The sequence below is a fragment of the Halyomorpha halys genome, unplaced genomic scaffold (assembly GCF_000696795.3).
Source record: "Halyomorpha halys isolate HHAL.00 unplaced genomic scaffold, Hhal_1.1 Scaffold293.1, whole genome shotgun sequence".
Taxonomy (NCBI): domain Eukaryota; kingdom Metazoa; phylum Arthropoda; class Insecta; order Hemiptera; family Pentatomidae; genus Halyomorpha; species Halyomorpha halys.
Genome location: NW_027115239.1, coordinates 851845 through 868697, shown reverse-complemented (window position 1 = coordinate 868697; position 16853 = coordinate 851845). Strand labels below are relative to the sequence as shown.

General features: G+C 28.1%; 1 long non-coding RNA gene across 2 annotated transcripts in view; it reads right to left on the bottom strand.

The window, feature by feature from the left end:
* Window positions 1-216: 216 nt before the first annotated feature.
* LOC106680846 (uncharacterized) overlaps window positions 217-16853 on the bottom strand; it is a 166547-nt gene continuing 149910 nt past the window's right edge. For both annotated transcript variants that reach the window (XR_010844784.1, XR_001343148.3), the window contains exon 3: window positions 217-519. This is a non-coding gene — a long non-coding RNA (uncharacterized lncRNA). The remainder of the gene's footprint in view (window positions 520-16853) is intronic.

The window sequence follows — 16853 nt, the reverse complement described above, 5'->3', positions numbered from 1 at the left end:
TCCCTAATACTGCAATGATTTATAGTTAACCATTTAAAGTGAGTAGCATCCATACCACAAAATTTCATGAAATTGGTGACATGAGGTATTTTTTCGAGTGAATAACCGATAACATTTTGCTTCATACTACCTCAAGGATCTACAGGTCGAAGGTTTTTTTTTCTTTTTTAATGCATTTCTAATAAAAATCATAACAGCTGATACAGCTCCATTTATTATTATATTTATAACAAATCCAAATTATGAAATTTCTTATATCTTCATATACATTTGTTTTCTTTAATTATTATAATAAAATATTGCAATTGTAAAGTTTTCAAATGATGGAGGAAACGGTTACTCTGTCAGGACCAACGTGTAGATCTTGATGTTCCTGTCAGCAGGAAGAATTCTTGAGCTAGTCCAGTGTGTCCAATTTGTAGTCCAGATAGTGCTACATCTTGTCTTCTCTGACTTCCATAGGAGTACTGTATTCTTAATGTCTCTGGCTTTGTTTTATGCTACGTTGCTCCTAGTTACCTGAAATTTATTTAATACTTGTTATAAATATTGTAAATTTTGTTTAATGGGAAGGAGAAGACATTTGTCCAATTCATCTACTGATCCAAACATATTTAGATAAAGCTGAGAAAAACATTAATGATTTTAAAGTGCATCATTCCTTATTATTTTTCGATCTAATTTTCTGGATGTTCTAAAATAATGAATTAGTAATTAGTAAACTAAAATATATTAATTTGATTATCTGCTATCCCCAAGATTATGTAGAATTACGGGAACATTGTGCTGTTTGGACAATATTACATGTTGCACACAGCAAGCAGACAGCGCCAGTTGATGATAAGCACACAATGCACGATGCAATAACAATTACGTTTGAGCCTGTAACGGTATTCAGTAGAATTTCTATCAACATTAATTGGACCTCATACTGCGATTTGATATTACAAAATCACCAGGCATGTTGAATATATGTATTGTAACAGATGCCTATTGGAATCGGATAAATATATTGGTTTTTGAAAACCTAATCATATCATCGCATCAAACATCAATAGAGGAAATAAAGTCAATTATTTCAGCACAATGTTTGATTCCTTTAATAAAAACTGTGCATAATGACTAGTTAAAATTGATGAGTCTGCCAACTAGAGTAATGAGGAATAAAACAAAATGGCAGCTGTTTCAAAACGTTAGTACAAAATTAATTTTTCTTTCGGATATCCATATGATTAAAACTACCTAAAACACTAAAAAACCTAATGGAACAACATTTAAAGTAGAGTACATTTGCTGAGATATGAGTCCTAGCCGAGCTTTTTTCGTTCGATAGTTCCCGATATACAGTTTTTTTTTTTTAAATTAACACTATTAACACTCATATTTAAGCTAGTTTAATTTACTATAAAGTATTTTGTAATGTTTATCCTCATAGGAATAGTAGTTTTATTATATTTTACAAAATAAATGTTATAAAATGTTAATTTCTAGTAGTTCAAATAAAATGTTTTATTTATAAAAAATAAAAATATATTCACTAACTACTGATTTTTCAGTGCATTTCTTTTTAATTAATGCTCTCTAGAAAGCTATATCTCGGGAAATATTAAACGTGAACAAATCAATTAAGGTTCATATTTAAGCGAATTTTCTCTACTTAAAATTATTTTTTATTTGGTTTTCTAGTATTGTTGATAGTTTTAATGATAGGAAGCTCTGAATGAATTTTATTTTTTTTTGTTTTGAAACAGCCGCTATTTTCTATTCTCCTTACTATAATTGGCAGACTCATCAATTTTGACCATAATTATACATAGTTTTCATTAAAGGAATCCAAAATTGGGGGTGAAATAACTGACATTTTTCTACGGTACAGCTATATCCAGATTCGTGTACTAAAATTAATTTTTCATCGTAAAAACAATCACGGATATAAGCTGTATCATCCTGGCATGTTATTTAAAAAATACTTTATGAATCATCTATGATTTTGGAACTTCATATTCTGATTCAAATGTATATCTTAGAAATAATATTACATTATCAGAAGCTGTATAAAGCAATTACGTTACCTTCAACAAGTAGCAATTCAGTATAAGTAAAGTAGTAATTCACTTTAAGTTAAATAATTAATATCAACAATATTTTCTTAAGAACAAAAATTTCCTAAAGAATCTTTCAAATAATTATGAAATGTGCCTTAAAAACCGATGACGCCAAAACATGCTATTTATGAAAAATTACCGTGTTTTACCCATGAACACCTCATCTATAAAACTTGAAAAAATTAACTAAACTACGTCACAAACAGTATAATTTACTCTTCTCATTTTATTTACTTACTACTTTGGGAGTAAAAAAGTAAAATTATCCAACCTTAAATAAAAATAATATTTTTTTTTTTAATTATGATAAAAAACCTTCTCTTGAAATTCAATGTTTACAACAGCAATAGATAAAACTTGTGGCTGATGAGTTTATCTGCGTTCTTTATCTGATTAAAACTTGTTAATAATTTTTTTTTCATTAAACAACTTGTAGACTAAAATACAAATGTAAAGTTTTAACGTGCTATCAAATCATGATAGCTTTTGTTCTAATTTATTCCGCAGATCATTTGACAAATGATGAATTAGTAATTTGGCAAATACTACATCTACATTTTTCAAAGTTTGTAGTTCTATCTATAATTATTGGTCAGTTTAGGTTAATGTAATACTTGAGGCAAAACACCACATGTAGTAGAAGCCTAAATTCACACATTATTTTTTTTTTTTTTTTTTTTTTTTTTTTAATAATTTATTTATTGATATTTACAACTGTATACACATATATACAACAAGTAAATCTATTTTTTTTTTTTTTTTTTTTTTAAATTTATTTATTTATTTATTGCTATTTAGAACTGTACATAATAATACATTTAGTAAATTTGATCTCAGTTAAATTGGAGTGTTACTGGCGTGTAGAGAAACTACCTATTGGTAGCACACTAATGACGTTTTGCATTAGCAGGTCTCATGGTCATCTTCTTTTCAGGCGCCTCGGAGGATTGTCAGGAATGGAAGAGGATACAAGGTTAGAAACTAGTGGGTTTGGGTGTTTAGGGAGTTTGTAATGGAAGGAATGATATCTGGTTCGGGCTAGATCGGTTACTTATGGAACATTAAGGTCTTTGTGTATAATTTTATTTGTAATAAAGTAAGTAGAACTGAGGATTTTACGATGGATTTTGGATTGCTATGATTGGATACGAGAGGAATTCGAAGGTTTAGTGAAGCCCCAAACCACAACTCCGTATGTCCAGATTGGCCTTATTACAGTCATGTAGATCAGCCTTTTGTAATGAATTGAGAGTTTAAACCGTTTGTCCAAGAATTGCTGTAATAGTCGAAATCGACGTGCATTTTTCCTTTCTTTTGAGTCTTGGGTAAGGATTCCAGGTTAGTCGTTTGTCTAGATGTAGTACATTATATTATAAATCTGGTAAAGTACATGCATAACAACTTTCGCTTGCCACCCTACCTACATATACTCTCAACTTTTGTAGATTGGTGGGCTCGTGTTGTAGTTATCATTATTTTTGTGATTTTCGAGAAAAAATAAATCTTAATAACTAGGAAAATTAAAATTATTTGTAACAAGTAAGGTTGTAAAAAAAGTGTATGATAGTGGTAAAATGAAAAATATTTTTGACTGTGAATTTTAATGGATATTTGACTTATTGGATAAAAATGTTTTTGACCTGGGCAGAATAGCCTGTATGAAGTGTTTGGAAAAATATTAAATAATATGTTTCATAGTGAATTAAGATTGTCCCTGAAGATGGCCGAATTGGCCGAAACGTTGGTCGTGTAAAAACAATAAAAGTTTTGAGACTATAATTTGGATAATGCTTTGAATTATTTAGTAAAAAATTGCCAGTCTCAAGAAAGAATTTTATGATTATAAATAAAAAAAATTTTATGTTTTCTGATGTTATAAGAATACATATTTTAAGATTTATCTAGAATAATCATAATATCCAACAATGAGCTTATACCAAAATAAACAGTGGAAGGCGCGAATGGTTCGGGTTGGCCTATAGATGTGCTTAGGGAGGCTCAACAGTCGGATATTTAAGATGCAGCAGGTATAGTACGTTTGTTTTTTAATATTTGAAAAAAATAAAATTAAACAGAAATATGAAGGTGGTTGGACGTCTGGTCTTCACCTCGGATACTCAAGCGAGAAAAACAGATGACTATAAAAATTATAATATAAGTCTGGAATAAAGAATATAAATTTTGTTTTTGCCAAGAATATAACAGTGTAACAAAATATTGTGATTGGGAAAGACAGGGTGGTCTCGGTGATTCCAGTTGGAATCAGGTATTTCTATTTTTCTAATTTCTAATTTATTTATTCATAAAATTCTTGAATATTGCGTATTTATCTATTGTGTATTATTGCTAACAATGAGAACTACTATTTTTTTTTAAATAATCCATCCGAGATGGCCACTTTCGATGAGCAGCGGAGGGTCAAGTCGGTGTTAATGAGAGAATCCTGAGTTGAGGGTGAGAATGAGACGTTCCAAACTTTGCCAGTACTGACTGCAGACTCTAGACTCTATACTCTAGGCAGCGGACTGTAGACTCCCTTATCAGTCCCCGTATACTGGCCGTAATCCCAATGTTGTTATATGTGCCGAACCGCAGCGATGTATTTGTATTATACACGCATCACAACAAACTTCCTTATTTGCATAATGAATTCTAATTTACATAATGTATAATTAACAAAAAAACCACTTGGAAGTAAAATTAAACTAAATTAAATAAAAGAAAGTACACTTTTGGGCTTTAACAAAGTGAAAGTTAAAAAAGTGGTGAAAATTAGGTAAAATATTGTCTAAAGCCAAGCTCTACAGTGAGATGATAGTGTAGTGATAGGTGTTGAAGCCAAACATCGTGTAAGCATTGACAGTTGCTGTCAAGACACAACTGTCAGTAATTTCGGGTAAATTTAGTCTCTATTTGCGAAACCACGATATCCAACACCTGCACATAGACGTCTCGACAGTGCCTTGTCGCACCTTAGAAGCTCATCATATGCTCAACTTATAAACTCTTATATTTCTTTTTTTGTAATATCTAAAGTGGAAGTTGTATTTAATCACCTGTTTATTATTCATTCTTCAATTTAAACTTTTATATTCACTATCAGCATTACCATACTTCTCACTATTGTTATATTTATTGGGACTTAAGGAAAGTTATTTAAAAAAAAAAAAAATATAACATAGTTAACAAAATTTTACTTACCTCAACTTATATGGTAATTTATATTAAAACTATCAATTTAATTATTTCTAAAAATAAATTAATCTAATATTCCATTTTCTACACCATAACCACATTTTTGCCGTTTCAAAAGCCAACTTGGTGTATAAAGCTATTTTTTCTCATTTCAAACAGTATGATGATTATAAAAAAAAAATACTGGTATATAATTTAGGTTTTATTTATTTCAAAACAAAAGTTGGAAGAAAGAAACGGCTCAAAAAGACGTTAATTTAACTCAAAAGTTAAATTTTTATTGAAAATTTTGATTTATTTCTTTAAGTGTTTCGACCACTAGGGTCATTTACACTGGATTTGTAAAATTAGTAGATTACAATTGACATGTTCAGAAAGTTACAAATTTACAATTACAATTACAATGTGAGGAAATTACAAATGTACAATTACAATTAAAAAGGTGAGAAAATTACAAATTTACAATTACATATACAATGTTGATTTATAACATCAATTTAATAGGGAGACATTTAAATTATGGAATAATTTTTGGTTATAGAACTTTAACAAAAAAACCTTTATTTTTGAAAAATGGATATATTATCTTTTGATAGAAAAGGCCTAGATTATATTTAAAGACTAGAGTTCGGAATTAATAATAGTTATATATTTTTTTCATTAAACAAAAGCTCTCTACACATTGTACGACACAAGTCGGATTCTTATCCCCGAAGTTTTATTTTCGGATATAATATAAAATATTCATATGAGTAGTTTTCTATGAAAAGTTAATGCATGCACTTTTGAAGAGATATAATTAAAAAAGAACTAATCATTTATAGCTTGCATGTAGATTAGTTAAATTTTTATTTTAAAAATGCCGATTTTTAAAAGGTACCTGAAAAAGGAATATTCAAATTTTATATAAAGTTGAATAGTTTTTTAATTAACAAATAAACATTTACTTTACAGAAGTGAATATATTATATTTTGATAGAAAACTCATAAATAATATTTAAAGGCAGGGCCTCTGAATTAATAATAGTTATATATCTTATTAAGATACAAAAGCCCAAACAGTCGGATTTTTACCCTTTAATTCTTCTTTAAAAACTTTAAATATTTATTATTAAATTTTAATTTAAACTTTTTATTAAAAATTAACTTTAAATACTTTTGAAACGTCATTATTCAAAAATTTTAATTATTTATTACTCGCATGCAAATTAGTTAAGTTGTTAAAGATTTTTGTAGAAATTCTACCTGAATAGGGAAAATTTTTATATAAAGTTATTATTTTTTTTAATGTGCCAAAAGTACCTTTAATTTTGAGAAGTGGATATTGGAAATTTTGGTTGAAAAGTCATAAATTATGTTTAATTTATAATATGTATAGAGCCCTTAATTAATAATAATATAATTTATTTTTATGATTTAAAAGCTCCGGATAGTCGGGTTTTTATTCTTAACTAGATTTTCTTCAAGGCGCAATTTCTGTAGAGCAGGTAGCCATGCAATTACCCAAGTAGTTGCTGGTGGTCTCTTCCCTACCTTATAGTTTTCCCTATGACTATTGTCTCTGAGCTCACGTCCTGTTTCGAGGCAATGGCCACATTTCTCGTCTAAGATCTTATCTCTTGTTTCTAATTCAAATTTCATCTTTATTTTGTTTGCCACACAAACTAATTTATAATAAGTGAGAAAAGTATTTGGCCCGTTCGGACCGAATGTGTTGCGGTTAACTGTAAAAGATCAAACTTTACTAAGCAAGGTCTTGCACGTTTTTCAAACTCTTTATTCGAGAGAGCTCGAAAGTACCTAAGGAGGAATGTGGAGAAGTTGGGACCTGCTGTTGTTCACCTGTTCTTCGGGGAACGCATATCAATTTCACAGGAGTAGGCTTAAACTTTTACCAACTTTTGGACTTCCCATTGAAACCTCAACGTCAGGCAAGTTAAAATTTTGAACTTGATAAGTTGGTCAATAGGGAGAAGAGGGGATGAAAAACTTTTTTTTAATGATCGACTTACAGGAAAGTCGGATAAAGTTTGTGGGAATGCTCGGAATAAATACTATTTTTATTTATCCGATACATACCATATTTATTCTATGTAAAATACCTATTTCATGGCAAAATTTATCTAATAGATATAAATATAAGATATTTAATTTATAAAATTGATTGCGTGAACTTTCCAAATTTCTATATAGGCATGGCAAACCAATAACTTAAAAACGGATGTAAAAGAAGCAAAAACTTCCCTAATTAAACATTGCTTTGAATTTAAGCATAATTTTGACTTTGAGAACCAATATATTTCACATAAAAAAGGTCATAACGAAAATTAAAGTTTCTCTGTGCACTATATATTTCAGAAATAGTGTTATAAATTTTAAAATTGAATCCAAAGACCTCAATAATTTATTTTCTGAAACAATAGGTAATTTAAATAAATAATTATGTAATTTTGTTGGCATTTCTTATTCGCCGACATGGTATTCAACAAACCAAAAAAACATTTTAGAAACCATAATTTAAATAGGAATGATTTATTGAAAATTAATGCTGGATTTTTTTTTAATTTTAAGAGTTTAGTAAAGTTTTGAAATTGATCGTAATTTTAGAATAATTATAATATTTTAAATTGAATTTGGTGAATGACACAAATCTTCCTTGTTTAATTGTAATAATTTATTTATTTACAACGTTTAGGAAATATCCCCCATCTTCAATTTGCTATAAAACCAAATTCAACAAAACTTATAACATGTGCTTACAACATTACTAATATATCATATATACATCAAAACTATTTACCTAATAAAAATATTTTATATATAACGTATAATTATCTCCTATTTTGTCATTATTGCTAATATTATTGTCATTTGATGAATAAAACACTTTTTTACAATCAACATTTTTAGGAGAATAATTACCTTCCTGAAGGTTATCTTTCACTATGAAAACAACAATGTGTCATTCACCAAATTCAATTTAATTCCAGAAACTCTTTCAGTAAAAGATCATTTTATAATATTCTAATGTTGCCGACCCCTCTCCTCTTTCTAGTTCTAGTTTAAGAAGTTGAGCACCAATTATTTTTTATTTCTGTTTTTACAGTCAAAATCAAATAACCTAAAATTCGGTACGTAGTGTTTCTTTCTATGCTCCATAAATGTGGGAGTAAACTTGTGTCAAAATTTCGTTGTCTTTGTTTCTTGAGGTTTTGCTCATCTCTAAAGCCTCTGATAATTAAATTATAATGTTAAAAAAATTGTGTAAATTGGGGTGGTACTTTTCTTTTTGTGGTGCTTTGCGCATCACTACAGATCTTAAAAATTGTATTGAAGAGACGGAAATGTATTTATAAACTGAGATTATGTTAGAGAAATTTGGGATTCTCAACTTTTTCTCATTTCCTTTTCACTGTTCAACCACATGTTCAAACACAATTATACGTTGTTTTTTTTTAATTAATGAATGATACAATGAAATAATTTTTTACCTGTTAAATCAAAATTAAATTAAAATTAATTAAATAATTAAATTAAATAAATAATAATTAATAACATTATCATAATATTACTATTACTAATAATTGATTAAATAATTAAAATTAATTCAAGATTAAAAATTTCGAATTTTTAAATTCTTTGAAAAATGGTATTTCAGAGTTTCAGACAACACTAAAAGCGAATATAATTTGCTTCCCACCTAACCCCCCCCCCCAAAAAAAATGACCTGCTTTTACTGAAATCTTTTTTTAATTTTTGGTGAATAAAAAAAAATTTACAAATCAATTTTTTTTTCTTATTCTGAAAGAGGCAAATTGATTAGATATATTAACCATGAAAAAAGTGTATACTTTCTGAGCTACGCGCTAACCATGCTTAATATTGTTAATAACTTTTTTTTACCGAAAAAAATCACATTACGGAAAAAATCGGTTATAATCTTCCCGGAAAAATCCTGTATATTTATCAAAAAGCCCATCACAATCGCATGAACAATGTGGTGGCTTAAAAAGTAAGAACAAACAAATATTGATTTTTATATATTACATTGTAACAATAATGAGAGCAAAATACAATTCTAGTACTGTCACTCTAGTAACGCTCTTTAGCTTTACTGCTCAAACTTTTTATTTTTAGTGGAAGCACACCATATATGATCCCCAATGACTCTAAACAGCTAATGTTATTTAGTCCGAAATTAAATAAAGTGAAAGTGGCTTTATTATAAAAAATTGTTTTTTTTTCTTTAATAATGACTCTATTTATTATCTGAAATTAATAAAGTATATGAATTCAGGTCGGAACAAAGGTCTACCTACGTAAATTACATTTTTAATTTCATTCTTCCTCCCACTGAAATGAAATTGCTATTTTAAACCTAAAAGGATTGCTAATTATTTAAATGAAGTTTTGTAAGTGAATGTGAAATATAATTATTTCAAAGATGTTGTTAATTAAATATATTTCACATCTGTAGAGCCAATATTTTGTTTTTGAAATATTTCAATGAAATGAAAAGAACTGAATGTTTTTTTTTTCTGCATGGCACAATAATTAATTAGTTTATGGCTCAAACGAGTGCTCTCTCATTTCAACAATATTTTTTTTTATCAAAGTACTTCATAGAACAAATGAAAGGTCGTCAGAATGATGTATGATATATACGTATTTAAGTAGATTGTCACATACTTTGTATAACACAAACCGTTTTTCAGCCAATTTTCCTTTGATTTTCTATGCTAAAACTTACATATCCTAATTAATTTAAATGCATTGCGACTCATAAAATAAAACGTACAAACCAATAAGATTTTGGACACCAGTTTACGAACGATCCTCGACATGTGTGTGTTTTTGTGTATGTGTGTATGCGTGTGTATGTGAAAATATATATAAATGTGGGTGTGAATATATGTATGTATGTGATAATATGTATGTGTATGTATATACGTATGGTGCAGAAAACTAATAGGGAGTAAATGGCGTTGATGACCAGGGAGGTTTTACGCCGTTAAACAAAGCAAAACAAACAATCCTCGTAAACTAATATTATATAATATAGAAAACAAAAACAATTAAGAAAAACTTTTTACAATAAAAATTAATTCCTATATACATAAAATTGGAAGAACTCACAAGCTCCTGGAAATAATTGCTATATACATAATTTAAACCTAAGAATAAAATTAAAGAATTCTTAATACAATACATAAATAAGCTAAAATGAACAAAGTCAAAATAAACCTTAAAACAAAAAACAAGTAATAGAATTACATTAATAACCAGTCCTTCTGATATTGAAGTATCAATCTAGTAGTTTCTGGCAATATGAGAACACTCCAGTTTTTACATTGTTATTGCTGGAAGTTTTAACTCTTCAATATGGACAGTTCTCCTCTTTTTAGGTTCTTTAATACTTTCTACAGTAACAATATTGTGTTCTCTAATAATTATCACCCTGAATGGACCCTCGTATCACTGTATCTCCTTACTCCTGTTAGACCCCAACTTTCTGTATACGATCGTTCCCGATTCTGATCGCCCCCATCCGGTCTGTGACATTTATATTCTCCCGCGCCACCCTCCTGGTTTTTTCCTTTTCCATTCTTCCTCGTTATATATATACAAACATAAAAACAATAAAATAAATAGATAAAAATAATAATTCTTAAGATGGGAGAAAAAGAAAGTTAATAACAAAAACAATTACATTCATAGATTTTGTAAATAAATAATTTGGAAAAAGAGTTAATTTGAGAAAAAGACGATGTGGAAAATAAATAAAATAGTATTAATGTCAATAATACAATAGATAAATGTAGAAATTATAAAGGAATATCCTGCCGCAGCCTAGGCTTCAGCCTTCGGGATGAGGTTGGATTTCCCAAGTTGTAAGTCTAAGGAGCGGTAACTGGGCGTGGAATTTTACAAACAGTTTTTTGATGATGTCTTCATTGATTCCATTTGCAGTTCCCGATGCAATTAGTTATTTCTTACAAACCAAGGATCATCCACTGTGATTCTTATAACATTATTTTGAAACGATTGTAATGCTTACCTTTTCGTAAGGGATTTCTAAAGGTGACTATTCAGCTCAAACACGCTAATTGGACTGTGGATTATTAAGTCAGCCTAAATTATATTTTATGTGCATCCTAAAATTAATTGTTTTTATAGTATGCTATTATTTTTTATTATATAAAATCCAACGCATAGATTCATTTAATTATTTATTTAATAGAGGGGACCTATTTTTTTTTGTTTCAAGTAAAAAGCAATTATCTATATTGTATTCTTTTATTATTTAATATGCTTTACTGTTTTGTCGAATTCAAATCATCAATTTATGAGTCTAGGAATAGTTCACAGAATAAATTGAATAAACAACCCGTTCAACTCAAAATATAAAATTTAATACTTCCTCTTCATTAAATACAATATTGTCAATATCATTATTGTTATTAATTATGCTTTTGTAATTAGCTAAGCCTTCAGAAGAGTTAATTGATTTTCCTCATTTAATTTGGATTTCGACGTAGTTTCCTTAAAAGAGTTATATAAGCTTGAAATCGCTGATATGCATTCATTATAACTAAATTTTAATACTAATCGGTACTGGGATGAGTTGAATACTTTTGCTTTTTATCGATCCCTTCCTATTTGTTTAAGTGAAACTTCTGTGAATGCAGCATTAGGGAAATGGCAATAAAAGTTGCTGAGAAATCCCTCTTTAATTCGTTGCCCATCTGTTGCTTATCGTCCGCCCATTACCGCCCTCCCAACCACACCCCAGTCAGTGTAATTAGGATCAGCCTTTAAAATTGCTGTATTCGATATTAATGTATATTTCAACTCTTTACATTTTATGACATTATAATAACAATTGAAATTTAAAATAATTTTGGACCAGATATTTGTTAAAATTTGATTAATTATCGCCGTAATTTATTTCCTTATTATTTTTACATTATCCCCCATAATTCAAAAAATTGAGGAGTTTTCTTTCAAAAGATGATATATATACTCTTTTGGAAAGTTTCAATTTAAAAATATTATTGGAGCATCTATTTAGAAAATGTTGATTTGTAACACTTAATGGACAAAAGAAAATTTTAATTTTGAAATAAACCGATATTTTTTGTGTATAATTTTAGTTTGTGAAAAAATTCTTTACGTTTTAGAAGTAGATTTATTATTTTTTTTACAGAAGAGTCATCATCAATTGACACTCCTGATACTTAAAATATTCTTTTAAGAAAAATGTAATTTTGTTGTATTATTAATCTTCTCCAAAACTATTGCATTTTTATAGTACTTTTAAGAGATGTGTAGATATTTATTACATTTTTATATGTAAATTTTAGTAGAAGAATTTCATTAAAATAAATTCATAGGGCCACTAGTACTATATGATAACTCCTAAACCTACTCAACGCTTCAGGATTTAAAAAAAATGATGAAATTATCAATAATTAATAGCTATTGATAAATTCACACAGATAGATAGGGATACATCATCTCTGCAAAAATTATTACCGATAACCTGTAGAGGTATTAACGTTTAATATAAAATATTCAGATTATTAGTTTTCTATCAAAAGTTAATATTTCCACTACTGAGAGGTATTTATTTTTTTTTTGACAAATTAGGAATCTACACCAAAAACGATTTAACTTTATATCTAAACTTAAAATTTCCCCTATTCAGGTAGATGTTATGAAATATCAACATTTAAAAAAAATAAATTAATTTACAAGAGATTCATATATAATTTAATTTTTTTTCAAAAGTGCATACATTGACTTTTAATAGAAAACTACTCATCTGAATATTTTATAATCAAAGTTTTAAAAATTATGTTGATACTTTGTTGGATTAATGTAAATTATTATTTTTATAATATATACATACCCTATACATTTATTTGATAATATAAATGTTTAAATAAATTATTAAATTAAGTAATTATTTTGCAAATAAAAATGTTACTCTGGGAATGGGAAATATGACTCAGACCCACTGGGACATACTATGACTCAAGTTATTACGGCTTTATCATTTTTACAACATTCTTTATTGGGTAGCCGCACTTTTTCCATTTTATGGCACCATATGTTCCCGGTATTAATTGCCCATCATTCACTGATTGTTTGTGTTTCCGTCTTTCTTATAATTTAAGCTTCTTACAATTCATAGGAATGTCTTCCTCTTGCAAGTTCTCATCGCTTGAAAGTCCCTTTCCCATTCCCAATTCCCTAATTGTGCGCACGCAGAGAACAACGTGTTGTCGATAGGCACAGCAGTTGAAGATCAGTAGGAAAATAGAGTTGACGAAGATACTCTAGGAGATAAGTTATGCATAGTTGTCAATAGTGTATCTGTTCCGGGTAACCTAAGTTAACCTATAGCTTGAATTGGAGGAGCTGCCATATGTAGGCATTAGTAGCGCCCTATGTGGCCAACAGCCAAAACTCACCTCCTCCAGCGCTCTCTGTGGTGAGTAAAAGCAACTAGTAACAAAAGCAGCGACTATTAAAAAGTAAATAGTAACAAACGTAATCTTTACAATAATTTTAACCACTTTTACATCCAACCCGATGACATGCGCTGAATTATGACAGAAACTGTAACTAGCAAAATAAATGCCCGATTTTCGATTATATTTATTTATTTGAAATCAATTTATATCATTTAAAACATATAAATTGTATTAGGTAAGTAAATTTCAATATAACTTAGGTAAGTAATATTAACTCAAAATTATTCTAAAAGAAACTATTATTAATTTTTAAACTTTTTACATTTTTTTTCTCATTTAAAATTTGTATTTTTGTAATTTATAGTTAATAATAACTTTTAAATGTACTAAAAAATAAATTAGCTCACTCAATAGTACAGTGAATAATACTGTATTATAATCAGTAAACATTTACTGTTGGATCTCAGAATCTCAATTGCCAGCCTTTTAATGAAGAGTTTCCTCTGTACCCATTTCCTACCTGTTTTATCTATTTATGCTTCTTCTTGTGTTTTTTTTTATACAGATATCCTGGGTTTTTTTCCTTATGGATATATGTAACCTTTCTATTCTATATCATTATTCAATTTCCATAAGTATCATCATTCCATTACGTTATATTCAATTAAATAATTTCAATACGTTTATCCTATTACACTTATTTCCATTAAATCGCATTGTTATTCAAATTATATCTAGTACCTCTACTATACCTGCATCGAATTCACATGAACCTGATATAGTTAGCACATTTACCTGTACTGTTGTTACTGCAATTTTTTAAAAATTAAAGATGCATTATTTTTTAATCAAAATTTTCATATATAATCGTTGACTTCCAAATATTAAAAATAGTCATTAATAACTGATTATCAATACTTTTTTAAATGTAAATTTGTTATAATTACTTTTTTAAATCTTTTATAATCACCAAAACCACTAAAGAAGAAATAATAGCATGTTTCCTTAATAGTAACGACACTACACTGTGATTTTCTGCATAAGTTGCCGAATCATGACTGGACGATTTTCCTAAAACAGGACATTGTCATTATTGGAATCTCGTTAAATACAATTTTGTTGATTGGTTATTTTTTATTTTATTTTTTTTCGATAAAATCATTTCTTCGCTTGTATCATATAACTATCAAAAAGTTATTTAACTCAGTTATTCGCCGTTGCTTATTTATGATGTGTGTATATATTTTTATTTTAATCCATTTTTGTTAATTAATCATTTTATTGTACTTTTTTATCATTACAAGTATTTATTTAATTTTTATATTAAGTTAATATGTAGATACGATAGGTTGTGTACTTGCATCCCAAATACCTATTTCATTTGAGCGTGGTAGAATGTATTTTTCGAATGAATGTTACTAAAATACTATAGTATTTTTTCTCACTAAAATCCAATAAAATTAAATTAGAATAGAATCAAAATAAAACTGAAAAAGAAAAAATGCATATCTCTTATAACGTATATAATATACATATATTAATATTCATGTCTTAGGCTGTTGAGTTGAAACATACGAAAAAAAATGGTGTGCGAGATTGAAAACCTAATAGATTAGTTCATGGGAATAAATATTATTGGAATAAATAAATCTTTACCGTTATGATGATGATGAAAGCTAGTTGTTGTAAGGTTTGGCGGTGAAAAATAGCTGGCAAAAGACTGATTGATAACATGTAATAGTATCGGGGAACAAATTCAACAAGAGGGACTTGATAAAACCCCTTTGATAAAGTAGGGGATTGGAAAAGGTAAAGTTCATGGGATAATGTACGGCTTGGGAAGGCAATCCACCAAATGGCCGCCGTGTAAATTTATAGCGGAATCCCTTGACTGAGGAAGTATAATGTAATTAGCTGTATGGTTTAGATATAGTTTATGTAAAGGGCTTTAAGGAACTTATTTTGTATATTGTTATAATTAAATAATTTAACTATAAAGTAGAATAACAGCATATTTAAATATTAAACAATTAAAATAGTCTTTGAACTGAATATAAGCTAACAAAGTTTAAGGTGAATAAGGCTAAACATCTGTCTGATAACATGAACACAGTTCAATAAGAATAATGGCGAAGTAAGACTGCAAATATTAGATGAACATAATGATTAAATTAGATGCAATATTATTTTTGTATGTATGTAAATATCATGGCTTTTCTATAATTATGGCACATCTGACACAATTTTTTATTTAAAGTTGGATGTATTCCAAAGTAGTACCGAGAACTCTGGTCTCTTTCTCTTCTGAGATCATTCTAGTGACTTTCCTTTAACTATTACAGTCTACTATATACACATCTATATAGGCTACAATACAATATTTGGAATGAGTCAAACATAAAATAAAGAAAAAAAATCTTTGTTAGAGGTACTATTCAAGAAATTAGTGATATTTTACGATTTTTATGATATGCGATGTACCATTTTAGACCGATTAGATGCATTAATATTTCGTATAATGTGTCAAAAAATCAATTTTAAAAAAAGTATAACAATAAGATTATTTTTAAAAAGGAGAAACTGTCTTAGCGAGTCAACACTAGCATTTTTTTCCACAAGCCCTTCTATTACTGTTAGCCTTGACAAAGTTAACAAATGAATAACCTGAGATAATAAATTATTCTGCGAGGAACTATTATGGTTATTCCTTGTGCTGCATAGCTTCTTCTGGATAAATTAATGAATACATAATCATTTTTCAATTATTTTTTAGTTATTTTTTTTAAAGCAACGTTTCAGACAGTTTGCTCACTATCCAATTCACTGTTTTTAAATTATATGAAGGGCAATTTTAATTTAGGCTTTCCTATATCTTTATGTTCAATAATAATATAATATTTGTTGTTTTTTCATTAATTGTAAGTATTTTATTACTTGTCATAACTGCCTCAACATTTTTTTTTTTTTTTTTATAATAATTAGATTTATTTATTGATAGATATTACAATCTGCCACACAGTTGTGGGCAATAGGTAATATTGATAAATGATCTCATACATACTAAAATAAAAAA